Source organism: Pagrus major, chromosome 20 (assembly GCF_040436345.1).
Source record: "Pagrus major chromosome 20, Pma_NU_1.0".
Lineage (NCBI taxonomy): Eukaryota > Metazoa > Chordata > Actinopteri > Spariformes > Sparidae > Pagrus > Pagrus major.
In genome coordinates, this window is record NC_133234.1 from 8,982,538 (window position 1) to 8,996,840 (window position 14,303).

General features: G+C 40.6%; 1 non-coding gene across 1 annotated transcript; it reads left to right on the forward strand.

Moving 5' to 3' along the window:
- The first annotated feature begins 505 nt into the window (after positions 1 to 505).
- trnat-agu (transfer RNA threonine (anticodon AGU)) lies at positions 506 to 579 on the forward strand. Its single transcript has one exon. It is a non-coding gene; the product is annotated as a tRNA-Thr (tRNA).
- Positions 580 to 14,303: the final 13,724 nt, after the last annotated feature.

A 14,303-nucleotide genomic window follows, 5' to 3' on the forward strand; every position in this document is an offset into this window, starting at 1 on the left:
TGGCACATTGGGTGGCAAGATTTCCCCTTTCTGGACACGCTCCAGCTGTCTGTCTGTATGTATGTGTCATCAAGGCAAACTCTAGCCCTTAAGACACCTACAGTAGTGGGAACTACTGCCGAAGCAAGGTTCTGTTTTTTAGCACGTTGTCAGCGCCGTGACAGATGCAGGTATGACACATTACAGGTGTGTAGTTGAGATCAAAATTAGTTGAAGATGGGTGTGGTACTAGCAAGTACTCATGGGTCAAAAGGAAAACATGGCAGGCAACACGACTGGTGTGATCCTAGTCCCAATGAAAATTTTTAAAGGCAACTGTATCTATAGTGATGGTCGGAGGATTTGTGCCTATCTTTTTAACTCTCATGATACATGAACAATTTCTTTTATACTTTTATCCAGCATAGGCATTCATTAATTGTTAATTCTTTAGATCATGTATCTTTAAGATAGCAAAATGTATGAATGATCCATTGATCCACACACTTACTGTTGCTTACCTAGGGGCGCTGTGGCTTAGTTGGTTAAAGCGCCTGTCTAGTAAACAGGAGATCCTGGGTTCAAATCCCAGCAGTGCCTTTTCTGCAGGACCCACTGCACTGTTGTGACAGTGCATCCAGCCAACAACAGACATTCAAGACATGCGATGAGAGTGTCCTGGTATAATTCAGGTGTCCTGAATAATACCTCATTTCCCCTCAGCGTTTAATAAAGTAATCTATCTAACAATAAAAGGAGTCTCCAGCCATGATAATGGCTCTGTGAGGTATTGTATTGACGCTCTATTTTGCTAATTGCTAATATTAGCCTGCTAACATACTCAAAATGATAATGTCAACATGCAGATGTTTAAGCATGGTATAATGTTTGACCTCTCTGCACCATGAATATATGTACATTTCATTGCAATCTATCCAATAACTGTCGTTGCTGGACCAAAGGCGGTGGTGGTGGTGGACCGACCGACTGACCAAATAACCAACTCTCTAAAACCGTGCTGCTAGTGTTGCTCCAAAGCCTGCAATCCAACGTATCCGCGCACTGCTAAACATGTCACTAACAAGTAGAGGAACCGTGCTGATAGCAACCAGCACCCCTTTCTCAATATGTGGTTTGAGTTTGTCTCCCCAGTCAAAGACGCACCGGACTATGACTTCAGCGGCAAGAATGAACAGAGAGCTCCCGGACAGACTGAAAGAATGACGCACTGTGTCTACACAGCATCATAATCTACGTAAATGCACAAAGCTGGTGGAAAATTATATGATAATATACAGCTGTTTGTCTTTACTGATTTCTGCAATGTCAGGAAAATGATCTGTGATCTATACCGGCATGCCAAGAGATCAAATTTACTCCAGAAAATCAAGTTATAATTTTCTGGAGTTCAGTCTTTAAACTTCTTCTCCACCAGTTGGACATCATGACACTAAGATCTTTTATGAAGTTACTCACATCTGTTTTCGACATAGAGTTCAGTTCACAACTTCATTATAAAGTTCTGACTTGTAAAAGTTTTTAGAAAGCCATCTATATGGTGTGTGAACATATGGCAGCTCAGCCGGAGTTTCTCCTCAGAACACTATGGCGTTCATTTCCAACCACGCTTCCCACTCAGATGGTACACGCCTGTTCATGTGTGTGTGGTCAGCGGGAAAGTCTTATCTAGGAGTTATTGGCCGACACACACACTCGCACATTATCTTACCCTCCAGTGCTCCACACAGCCACACGATGAGCTGGTAAAAACTAAAGCGACCCATCCAGCTGTGAATGTGAATCTTTAGAGAAGGGAGGAGGGTGGCCTTGTTTGCCAGCTGTGAGGTTCAGTTCCCTCACAGGCTGTACGTGTGTTCCTGCAAGACAGTGAACACCTGACCTTTGTGCTAATTTCCGAGGACGTGAGCTCCTGCTGAAGGTGTAAACCCAAGCATAGGAGCAGTGGAGAAATAGAGAGAATGTGCTGTCAATACTTTTTATTTATTGCCTCTAATTATCTCCTTCCTGAAGCAGACGTGCTGATTCACACATCTCCTGTGCTGAGGACAGAACACGTGCTTTACATGGTCCTTTACTACCCCCATTAGGTCAAACTATGAACTGCAGCCGATTATATGAAGATATGACAGTTTGATCAAGTAACTGTCCAAACATAGAGACTGATAACTAAGATCATTTATTTCCAAAGTTCTTTATAATTGCAGAAAGTCACCACCAGATAGTGTGGGGTTTCTTGAAGGAATCATGTCATTGATTTTGGATGGTCTGAAAATACTTTAAGTTATCTGCTTTAGGGGAATCATCATCCTCACCTTTATACAGACAAACCTCCAACCAACCAAAGCCAATACCAGTCTACAGCAATCACCTGACTGCAAATCCGTTATGGTGAAGTACAAAAAATAAAAACAAAACAAAAACAGATCATCAACAAGATCATCCTTCCAGATTTCCAGGAGAACCACAGACCAGCTATGAGAAATCAGGATGGCTGGGAACAAACAGACGGGGCTGTGAAGTCAAGAGACAAAACAAAAATGAGAATGAAATGAAAAAAATAAGATTGCTTTGAGTTCTTACATTGAGGGTAAAACTGGAGCTTGATCAAGGGCCTAGTTTCCATTAGGAACAGGCACATGTCCTCTGTTGATTTCAAGCTCCCATTTTTCTCTTTTAAATCAGATTTAAAACGCATCCAGAACAGACAAACAGTCGATTAATGAGTAACTTCAGTGGGAACAAATAAAAGAAAGTTGAAAAAGAGGTATCTAAAATGTGTGTTGTCTTACTGAGAGGAAATAAAAAAAGTGAGCCTGTTGCCTCCACCTTAATGCATTTCATTGATCTCATTTATTTAACATGTATTAACATTACCTGCATAAAACAAAGCTGTCATTTATGTTTAAGGAGGCAGGTTAACCTATTCAATGATCAGGAATGTTCATTTATGCACAGATTAAATTGGATCGCGACTTGCCATTTCAAAAAAGTGGCTCCTCAGAAGAAAGTCTGGGAAATGACAAGAGTTTTACACAATCATGTGCTCCGCAAAGTAGTGAACCTCGCCCCATTCTTGCTTGTGACCGACTGAGCCTTTCGAGGACGCCCCTTTCATACCAAATCACGATACTATCACCTGTTACCAATGAACCTGGATACCTGTGGAGCGTTCCACTCTTTTGTCGCCCCTGTCCCAACTTGTTTAAAACATGTTGCCGGCATCAAATTCAGAATAAGCATATATTTACAGTAATCAATGAAGTTGATGAGTTAACACATTAAACATATTGAATTTTTGTATTTTTTAAGCTAAATATCAATCACAACTGTCCTCAAAAATCCCTTATCAGTCAGGCTTATACTACGATACCTCTGACTTCACTTCACTTCCCCACTGAGCTCAACAACACTCAAACTCACAGCACAAGAAGCTTTAATGGTTGCTGTACTTTCTTTCATGCACCACTGCCAATGTATCCACAAAACTACAAGCTGTCGTTCCACTGCATCCAGGTCATTTGATTGTTACTTTCAGTGTGCTAATTGGTCTCTGTGTCTTTTCTGCTATGGATTTCTACCTGCTTGACTGCTAACAAAAAGATGCTAATGATGATGAATGGAGGGAAAGCATTTGACCACAATCATGAGGAATTTGGTGATGGAAAATGCATTATGTCCCCCGTCCGTTGTTAGAGCCAGCTGGACGCTCTGACAGATTACAGACTCAGAAACTAGACTCATCCACCTGACAGGACGGAGGCAGACCATTTCCAAAAACATATTTTCAGATTTTTAGACATCTCTTCTGTTCAACACTGAAGTCAAATGCCAGGGTATGCTGTCAGACAAAGAAACCTAGACAACGACCACTACATAAACACAGACTTCAGGACAAAGATAATATGAACTTGATCGCTTCTTGCATTGCGTAAAGCTGTGGCGGCTCTCTCCCAGCATGACTTGGTGTTCTGTGCTTTTCATCAACACTTGATCACACCACCGCACAGTACACGGGTGTGTTTTTCAAATCAGTGCATACTTTTAGGGATTTTAGCTCAGTCATGGTGCAAAGGCTGAGCCTCAGAGAGACTCAGCTCAGCTGGTCAGGCAAATCTTTGTTGATCGTTCATATATGGTCAAATAAAATCAAACATGTTTACAGTGATGTTGTTAAAGCACGGTTTCTGGTGTTTGCAACCATATTGCTTATTTAAAAAATAAAATAAAATAAATACTAACATTGGTTCACCCTATACGATTGTGCAGTTACATATTATACATTAAAAAGCAGGAGGAATATTGGCCTCATTGTTGCAGCTATTCCAATGTTTGTCTTTTCCCTGTCTGAAACTGTTCTACATTTATTCTCTGGTTGGACATTCTCTTAAGGGTCTACACCAGACAAGTAGACTATCATTTTCAAGTCTTGAGTGTTGGCATCACAGCCGTCGCCATCTTGAGTTCGTTGAACCGGATGTGTTTGGACGAGACGCTGGAGCTATGGAGGATATCCTGATTGGATCTGACTGAGAGCTAAGGACATGCTGTGATAGCGACTTGTCAATCTCAAGGTAGCCACGCCCTAAAGCATTTCGTGCTTCATCGCCTATTTTACTCAAATTGGGGCCAGAATTTATGAGATAAACATCATGATGTGTTGAAGACGACTTGAAACTAGAGATTGAGAACACAAACTCATTAGAAAAGTGCTTCCTGAGCTAACAAATCAAGTGAAAAGTCGGAGCATTTTCTCATAAGCTTACATATAATTGTACTTATTTTTGAAACCAGTGGCTTCTGCTGGTCATTAGAAAGAATGCAGGTTTAACACGCTTGTTTGGCTGCATTTTCAGACATGGAGGCTCCATCTATATTTTACATTTAACATTTTAGGGCATTTAGCAGACGCTTTTGTCCAAAGCAACTTACAGTAATTCATTCATACACTGATGGCGGTGGCTGCCATGCAAGGTGCCGACCAGCACATCAGGAGCAGTTTGGGATTCAGTATCATGCCCAAGGACACTTCAACATGCAGACCAGGGGAATCTAACCTGCGACCTTCCGATAACAAGATGTTGGCTCTACCCCTGAGCCACAGCCACAGTCAATGACACTCAGTCAAAATTGAGAAACCTTCATAAGCCGGAGCGTGGTGTTACAGTTTGCAAATGATGAGGAACACAAGACACAGTGAGCTTTAATAATGAAGCTGTTGTCCAAAATCCAAAGTCCAAAATCTAAAAACACAAGGGCAGAAAACATGAGGAGCAACACGGAGACACAAGTAACAAAACAGCTGAACTGACAAAGCGAGGGGGAAAGAAAATGGAAAGGAAGGGAAACTAATAAGACACAGGTGAACTTAACAGGGCAATAAAAAAGACCAGAAACTAAAACATGACGCACAAGAATGAATCTAGCAGAAACCATGACAGATTTTGGGCTGCTTCATTAGGAGGTTTTTTAATACACCCTCTCAGGCTCTGAGGGTTTCTCATTGGTTCAGCTACATCGAAAATGCACCATCAAAATGAGTTTGTGTATTCTGTTGCAGTCATCGCAGACCAAACCATCACAAACCAATTTAAAAATGAAAGAATTGTTATAGCTCCAAAGGGCTTATGCACAGATTGTTCCCAATTCTCTCGTTTTGATAAAATGACTTGGAAAAAATGTTGGCCAGCTTCAGCATTGTGTGACTAAACCATCAGAATAAAAGTGCTTATACTGTCAGTTAGCCAATCTTCTTCATTTAGCAGTGATTCACTGTTTGCTGACTAACATCCCAAGTATCCTCAGAGTTATAAAACGGACTCCTGTCGCTCCCTCGAGACGCTGCAACAGTTCACGACGCAAACAAGCCAAAAACATGTATGACGTCCTGAGCAACAGACACAGTTTACTGGAAAACATCTACCTGCTGCACATTATTTTTACCTCTCTGGGATGGTTATGGAACACTTGTGAATAAATAACAACTACAGTGGGAATGACTTCAGTCAGCAACTTCATCTGCCATTAAAATCAAAACGCAAACATCGCACAGTTTGCTTATTTGTGACTCACGGCTGCCCACACGAAGCCACGTTAGATCATTAATAATTCATGAGTTTTCCCCTGCTATATAGGAAAATATGTAATACCTGACACCCCTCAGCATATACCAAGCAGCAACACCTCTTCTCTGAGTCAAATCCACCTCTGCCATGTCCTCCCAATCATTCGCTGGCGTTATTAGATGGCTGTAATTGAATCTCTCGCGCTCTAGATTGAAGCGATTTTTCTCTTTGCTGTCGTTCGGCTAAAAATATGCACAATTTATTCTCTGATTACTGTAATATCTCATTTTCTGTCTAAGCATTAGAAAACATTAATAATTGGATCGGTGATGATGAAAAAGGAACTTGTGCCGTTCACCCCGCACACCAGCCTGCTTCAGCGGTGTTCAAAAACCGTGGTGCCATTAAGCTCATTGTAAATCGTTCTGGATAAGAGCAATCAGAAAACTGCCAGAACTGCCCGAGTTTTTTTCTCCCCCAGTTGCTGGAACGGAGCGGCGGCAGCGCTCAAATCTGCTGCCAGATGAACTGCAGAGGAAAGCCGGAGCAGATGTCTGATGGGAGAAATTTCACCGATTCTGCCAAACCTTCAGGGAATATCACAGTGACAGAAGACAAGAGGTGCCAGGAATGAGAGGCAGAGACGGGGAGAGAGAGAGAACGATGTGACAAGCACTCACCAGCAAGAGTGGAGTTGAGTCTGACACTGTCATGTGTTAGAGGCGCTGTTATCGCTGAGCCTATAGCCACTGTGGAGACACATAATGAAGCTATAGCTGAGATAATGATGTCAAAGATCTTTCATTTGGAAACCGTTTATTGGAATCGAAGCCTGGCAGGTATCAGGGATAAAGTGTTTGATAGGTCATGGGCACAAATTGGCAAGGCTTATTCATTTCAGTAAATGAATGAAGTGATTGAAGGGTATGGATTATTGAACCTTCCTTGTTGCTTGAAAAACACCATCATTAGGTGACATGACTAGTGAGCAGGATGGCACCGCAAGCAGGAAACAATGGGCTAAGTGTGTACTGTATGTCTGCTGGTGAGGCGCAGTGTGTTTTACTTACATGTTTTACTTTGGTAAGGAAACCATTCAATTGTTCATCTGTGACATGCTAGTTCATAGATTAACAGACGCTAAATAGAGATGTCACAAACTCCTTAAAGGTGGAATTTGTAGAATATGGTCAGAAGGGGGGCAGCATCTCACCAGAAAACAATGACAACTGCTGCTCTTTGCTAGCTAGCCTTGGCTGTAGCTACCTGCTATTAGCTGATTAGCTCATGGCTCAGTTAGATGCTGAGCCACCGCAAACTAAAGGGCTACAGAAGTAAGAGTATTTTGTTGCTTGACATTTTCTAAGTTTATTTTGTTCATTTATTCCACAAACAGCTGGCATATATCCGTCTGAACCTACAGGGGCTATTAGACTATCGCCTGTTGTCGCTACAAAGTGGTATTAGGAGACAGGATGGATCTGGGTTTGCTGGTTGGCATGCTAACTTCAGTAGATTCACCTTAATTTTTGAAATGTTTAAAGTTTTAAACGAAAATTCTGGTCATATCTTACAAAATGCTCCTTTATAGAGACTCAGTAATAGAGACCTGACATATTTTTGGGCCACTTTTGGGCAGCAGAAATAAGTTGCGAGTACAATATTAACATATTATCACCTTTTAAAGTAACTGGTAAGCAAGCAGTTGCTCAGCTACGCTGCTAACAGTTATGCAGTATTATTCGCATTTATTTTGAGCCGTGTTTAATGTTTTAAGACTAAAATTAAATGATCCTTCGCTGTATTTTACATCTGTTTGGATTCACCTCTCAGTTTTTGGACAAATATGGAGCCTACCAAACCTTCATGCCCTTCTAAGAACATGAACATATCCCACTAGAAGCTTGTATATACAGTAAATCCAGCATGAAATGAATTCAGCAGTGATTGTGCGCACCATATTTGTGCATCTCAGTCGCAGATTTTTGCTAAATGATTTGGATTGACCGTTCTAAATGTATTTTCCCTGATAATTTATGGGCAGATCATAAAAAACGTATGATTGCATCAGTGCAGCAATATTTGATCAACTGTTCCTGAGATATGTGATTTTGAAAATGGATTCAAGAAACTTTGTTTATATTGTTCCTGGCTCTTTATGCCTTTAAACAAAACCAAGAAAAAGCGGTGGGCAGGCGCTCTGTACTTTGAGCCAAGCTCTTATGTTAAAGCCAGCAGAGTAATAGGATATCATTTGGATAAATTGAAGCATTTTGAACATTTGGAAAAGAAAAATCAAATGTCGGTTGTTTAAACACAAACACACACAAGCTGTTCCTCTCATTTATGGTGAAAGCTAATTTTTACAGAGCTCCCGAAGGGTCAAAGTGGGAAATGTTTTTCGGGAGTACTTTTGCATTCTCTCGCAATACATTTTGACTTCATACTGTAAGGAAAGGAGTAATTATTGATAAACGCATTAGTGTCACATTATCTCTCCTTTCTATAGTATCTACTGTGTTTACCTAAACTGCTGGAACACCCAAACTGTTTCTATTGAACTGGGGGGATGTAAATGTTGAAGCAAAGGAAAAAGACATTTCATATAAAAAGTTTATTCTGTTTGATAGAATTTTTGTTGTTTTGCCCCATTTTCTCTTTAATCTTACTTTTTCCTTCTTTCTTTTTGTTGATGTCAAGTTTGTGTTTGTTACCGAGCCAGGACGAGCTTAATTGCCTTGTTAACTCATCATGAAACACTTCTTTCAAACTTTGCTTTGCAACTCTTCTCAAAGATTGAACAGAGGCGACATGTCTCACTCTGTAGCTAAAACGGAGCGTTCAAGACACAGTGTGAAAAGGGATGCTGCAGCAATGCACCATATGAGAAAACTAATGTGTGTTTTGAAAGTGACTTTGACTCAAACCTCTTTAACTGCAAGATGCTACAGTCTGTTAACCAGCTACTTGCTAGCTGTGCCTGTCCACTCAGTGGTTGGCAGATGATATACAGTGGGTCGATCAGAGCTGTACTGGTGAAAACAGCTGCCTGCTGCTGCTGGAAACAAGGTTGATAACAGCAGAGTTTGCAGGCAATAAAACCAAATCTTTTTTTTTTATTCAATCCATTGTTAATGTAAGAATAATGATCGGTGCAGCTAGGTTTAGCATAGCTCCAATATGTAGATGTGATCCTGTGTAAAAAGTTTATGTGTCTTAAATAATGAGTCTTAAAGTAAGGCAGCGCACCATAATTGAATTATTGGCTGTCTGGTGGAGCTGGATGCAGAATATTTTTGGCTCAGGTCCCCAAAACCCACTGATTTGGCAGGACTGTGCTAGAGTAGAATATTGGCGACTACACACAGGGCTGGTGATGAAAACTGGATTCAGGCTGCATTTAAGGAACAAATAACAGAAGCTGCGATCGCTGTGTGTCACTGTATCGACCAGCACCCGGGAGAACCAACGCAAGCAGAGCTCCATACCATAAATACAGAGGCGCAGCCATAAAGACAAGGGAGGGAGACGTTAGAATAACAAGACTGCTGTCCTGCTACGTGACGGGCCCCGGACTCCTCTGTTTGTCTTGGACAAGCTACAGCAACACACGGATGACCCCAATGAACTGTTAATGATGTGGTGTGTGTGCATGTGTTTGTGTGAGCGCTAACCACACACAACTTATCCTTAAATACAGTGTAATACCTCACAAATGAGAGTGTACCAATCGTAATTTAAGGGAGTAAGCTATGTACAGTTCAGGAAGTTTAAGAGTTTAAAGCACAATGAAAGAATAGAGCTGATAATTTCATTATCACCTCTGCACTGCGCTGTGTCGATTATGGATAGCACATTATTTTAGAAGGTTTTTGTTTGGTTTGTCTTGGCTCACACAGGTCTGAGATATTTTATTCTCATCCTTCACCTTTGCTTCAACTCGGATGTAACCTTACAACCATTTGTCTCATTGTTTTTGCAGGCTGTCCGTCTCTTTTGCTCTGTTGCCAGGCTACAATCCAACTGATCTCAACACCTCAGGTGTTACTTTAAACTTCAGGTTTTACCGGCAAGTATTGGCTTGCTTACGTCCTTCATCTACAGTGTCTTTTAAATTGATGGACTTTGTCATCTGGACAAATTGTGAGCATTACAGACTCACTGCTGAGCGACTGTTGGAGAATTCTGCTAGGACAGATCATAATTAAATGATAAATAGACACAGATACATGTTGACAGTCGCTGTAATCATGCATTAATTAGTTACAGAGAAAAGATGACTTTTTTTCAATAATGCACATTGTGAGAGATTTCAGTAATTACATGACTGTTACTAAACCCAGTGAACATAGGACTTGACTATTTGTTATTTTAGTTTAGTTTATTTAAGATGTGACAGTGCAAATTAATAAACCACATGGTAATACATGAGTAAGAATGCCAGGATTAGCCAAAAAGGTAATTCTTCATCTGTAGTCCAATATTAAACCTGGCTCTCAGCTCTCTGCGCACAGACTGGTTTGGAGCATGTTAGCTTGGAGACATGGGGCAACTGTTAGCATCTGCCAAAAGAGAAGAAATGCGACTTCTGGTAACACAAAAATTAGTGTGATTTAAATGCTTTGTTATTAGCCGGCTTGCTAATGTTAGCCATTGGTGAGCCTACATTTAGGCTTCGTTCATACTTGAAGCGTGTGTGAACCCTGCAGTATCACTGTGAAGACGCTGCATGCAGTCATTGAGGCTAAGCTAGCTGCTGGTGGTCTAAATTATAGGCTGACTGCTAGTTAAAACACACTGTCATGTTTCCTCTATTATAATTGGTGTTAAACACGTGTACTGTGTGTAGAGACTTGTGGAGTTGTTTGAAGGTTTCTCTGTCAGAAGTGTCCTGAGTTACAAAGTAATGTAATGTGTAATTTAATACATTTATTTAGCTATTTTCTGCATATCTAAACAACGGAATAGGTTGATTGCCATTAAACGCATTGCAACTTCAATAGAACCGCACATCACACACCCACTCAACACCCTCTTTACCCCACCGCCTTCAGGGCGGAGGTACCAAACACTGAAGTGCAGAAGGGCTCGCTTTGGGAATAAAGTCAAAGTCTCGTCTGCCTGTAAGTCCTTAAACAACATACTATATAATACTATTCTCTAAACAACATGACCTTTGCAGCGTACCAGCGGCAGGTGTACTGGACCTTAATCGTACAGTCGTAGTCTGGTTAGATTAAGGCAAGAAAACTTCTTCGTCAGGTTTAGGAAAACATCAGTGTTTGGATCTAAATAACTATGTTACCAAATTTAGTTACAAACGCTCCGACATTGAGTACATAACTTGAGCTAAGTCACATATGTGAAGTAACATAAGTAGGTTAATAAGTAAAAATAACTCACCCTTGTCTTCTGGTTTCACATTGGTCTTGTGCTTGCTTAACCTGACCGTCCATCCCGACCTCCTCCCAATGCAGCCTTTATCATACTTTTCTCATACTACTTCACCCGTCTTCCTTCTTTGCTACTGTAATAATTACCACAGCTGCTGGAGCTCACCGCCTAACAACAAAGGTCAATCTGGGTTTTAATAAGCTGCTTTCACAGTTGACGTCTATGGCGATTTTCCTGATAAGGAGTGGCTGGTTGGTTCATAAGGCAATATAATACTTTTTTTTTCAGGAACTTATTCAGACTTGAGGCACACATTTTAGTGAAGTATTTCATTTTGAATGGACACCACTCTTGTCTTGTCTGTATACTTAAAATGCAGTAAACACAAAATTCATTTTGTCGTCGGCTGTACCACACTCTTCAATAGAAAACAGACAACTGTCCAACTATTTCCGTCAATCCAGAAGTCATCAGACATCAGTGAGGTCTGTTAAATCGATAAAACAATGATGTAACTCAGAAGTCTCTGTCTAGTTCATTTTGGCATCAATTATAGCCCGAGCTGTCAGTGAAGGAAATTCAGCGGAGACTCTCACCTTCTATCCATCTGTCTCTCCCACCCTGTCTCTGCTTTTGTCTCCCTCTGCATTCATTTTTTGTCTCTCACTCATCACAGGAGTTGCATTTGCTGTTTGTCCTTTTTTGAACTTTAGATTCCCAAATTAAAACCTTAAAGTAATTCCAGCTTAAATCCATCTTTTGGTCTGAGCGTGAAATGAGCTTCTTTCCCCTGCCCTGGGCACAGTGTGGGTTGCTCTCAGTAAGAGTGAAATGACAGCGGTAACCGCTCAGTAATTAAATCAAACTGTCTTTAAGCTTTGATTTAGCAGAAGCACTTGTCATTTTCTGGTTTTGTGTTTGTAACTGTCGAAGCAGGTTAAGTTTTCTGACCTCTGTTTGCGTGTTTGTCAGCAAGACTTTTCAGAAAATGATCAACATGATTTGGCTGAACTCGCTGTGCGCTGGTGGGAGTCAAACATCTGGGACTACCGAATCGGTTGCCTAAAAGTTCAAATACTTTCATGCTATTTTGTAAAATGAAGCACAGATGATGAATGAATTTAAACAATTACAGTTTTCTTATTTCAGTATCTTCACCTCAAGATAAATATAATGTGTGCTATTATTTTTAAGTTCATTACCTCTAAAATAAACAGCAAACTGTGAGGCAGCAGAACATTATTCAGGTATTTTGTTGTTGTTGCTGGTGGGCTGCCAAGTTGAGCCAAGCCAGCTTGATCTAAATAAGTTTTCTCATGTGATAAGTGGTAAGCATAACAGATTTGAACTTAGTGTTCATGACAGTGTTGACTACAGACTCCAGACTTGCATGAGATGCCTCTGGTTTGGCAGAAACAAGCTACAACAGAGCTGTTTATTGGGATGGCCATTATTTGTTGCCATCGGGTCCAAATTCATATTAAATACATATGGTCAACAATCTCTGCACTTACACTTCAGGCAGTGAACGATAAAGTTCCAACACTAACAATGCACCCAAAGATAAAATGACATCAACACCATTTATATACAAGACAATAGTTCATCTAAAAATCCTTGCCTGTCTTCAAGAACCTCTTTAGCTGCTTCTTTAAAACCTTTTTTGGACATTCTTGAGATGTACTGTATATAGCAAACTGCTCCATATGAGATATACTGTCCATTACTGCTTCGTCACAACCTGGGTCTACAAACAATATAGTTGTTTTACTGGGCAATAACTGACTTCCCAACTTGCCGAGCTCTTTTTTCAAACCATCCTCATTGCCAGTCTCTCCCACAAATGACATACATCACTGTTCCCAAAACAGCATGCTGCAGCGTACCAGCAACAGGCGTACCGAACTTCCATCGTACACTTGAAGTTTCATTAGGTTAAGGCAAGAAAACTGCTTAGTTAGGTTTAGGAAAACATCCAGGTTTGGGTTAAAATAACTACTTTACTTTTATAACTTAAGTCACCATGTTACGTACACTACTGCAGTGTAATGTAACTCCACTACATTTGAAATTAAAAATATCTCAACGTTCAGTGTCGGTTTCACATTGGACATGAGCAGCAATCTCCTAGGTGAAAGTCGTTTCTTTAAACTACCTCCTCCTTTGCTGCCGTAACAATGACAACGGCCACTAGAGGTCGCTGCCACAGTGGTTACCTGTATTTCGCAGTAAACTGGAGTTTATCAATCTGGAGTCTGTGGCAGCTTTCCTGCGCTGGTGCACCAGAAGCATAGGAAGGGAGCAACCATAGTCATGGAGTATCAGTATGGAGGTGGAGGTTACAGCAAATAGGAGTATGGCGGAGCCTATGGGATCATAACAGTGTTTGTGTAATTATCCTTACTGTCAGAAGGGGGAGACATAAGTTCAGCTCTGCATTATTAAATAAGAACATAAAGTTTAATAAGATAGAAATAGACATTTTGTTGAGTTTTTTATGCCACATCTGTATGAACTGATCTTTCATCCCATATTGACAGCAGTCACAGAAGTTTCACACAGTGAAAGTGTTTGTAGAGCCACAGATATAACCTGACTTAATGCCTCAGATCCTTACTGGACACACATCAGAAGAGGTCAAATGAATTACATGGTGAGATGCTAACTTTTGACGTAATATGCCTTTAGACAATTTGGTTTTCTCCTTTTAATAAAGTTAAAGCAATTTTTTGTTCCTTAGTTGGGAACAAACAGTCTGGAAGTGCTTTCAACATTGGCTACAGCACTCAATGGTGCCGGTTACCACTTGATATAAAGCACTGACACATTTAGAATTGTCTCAACATT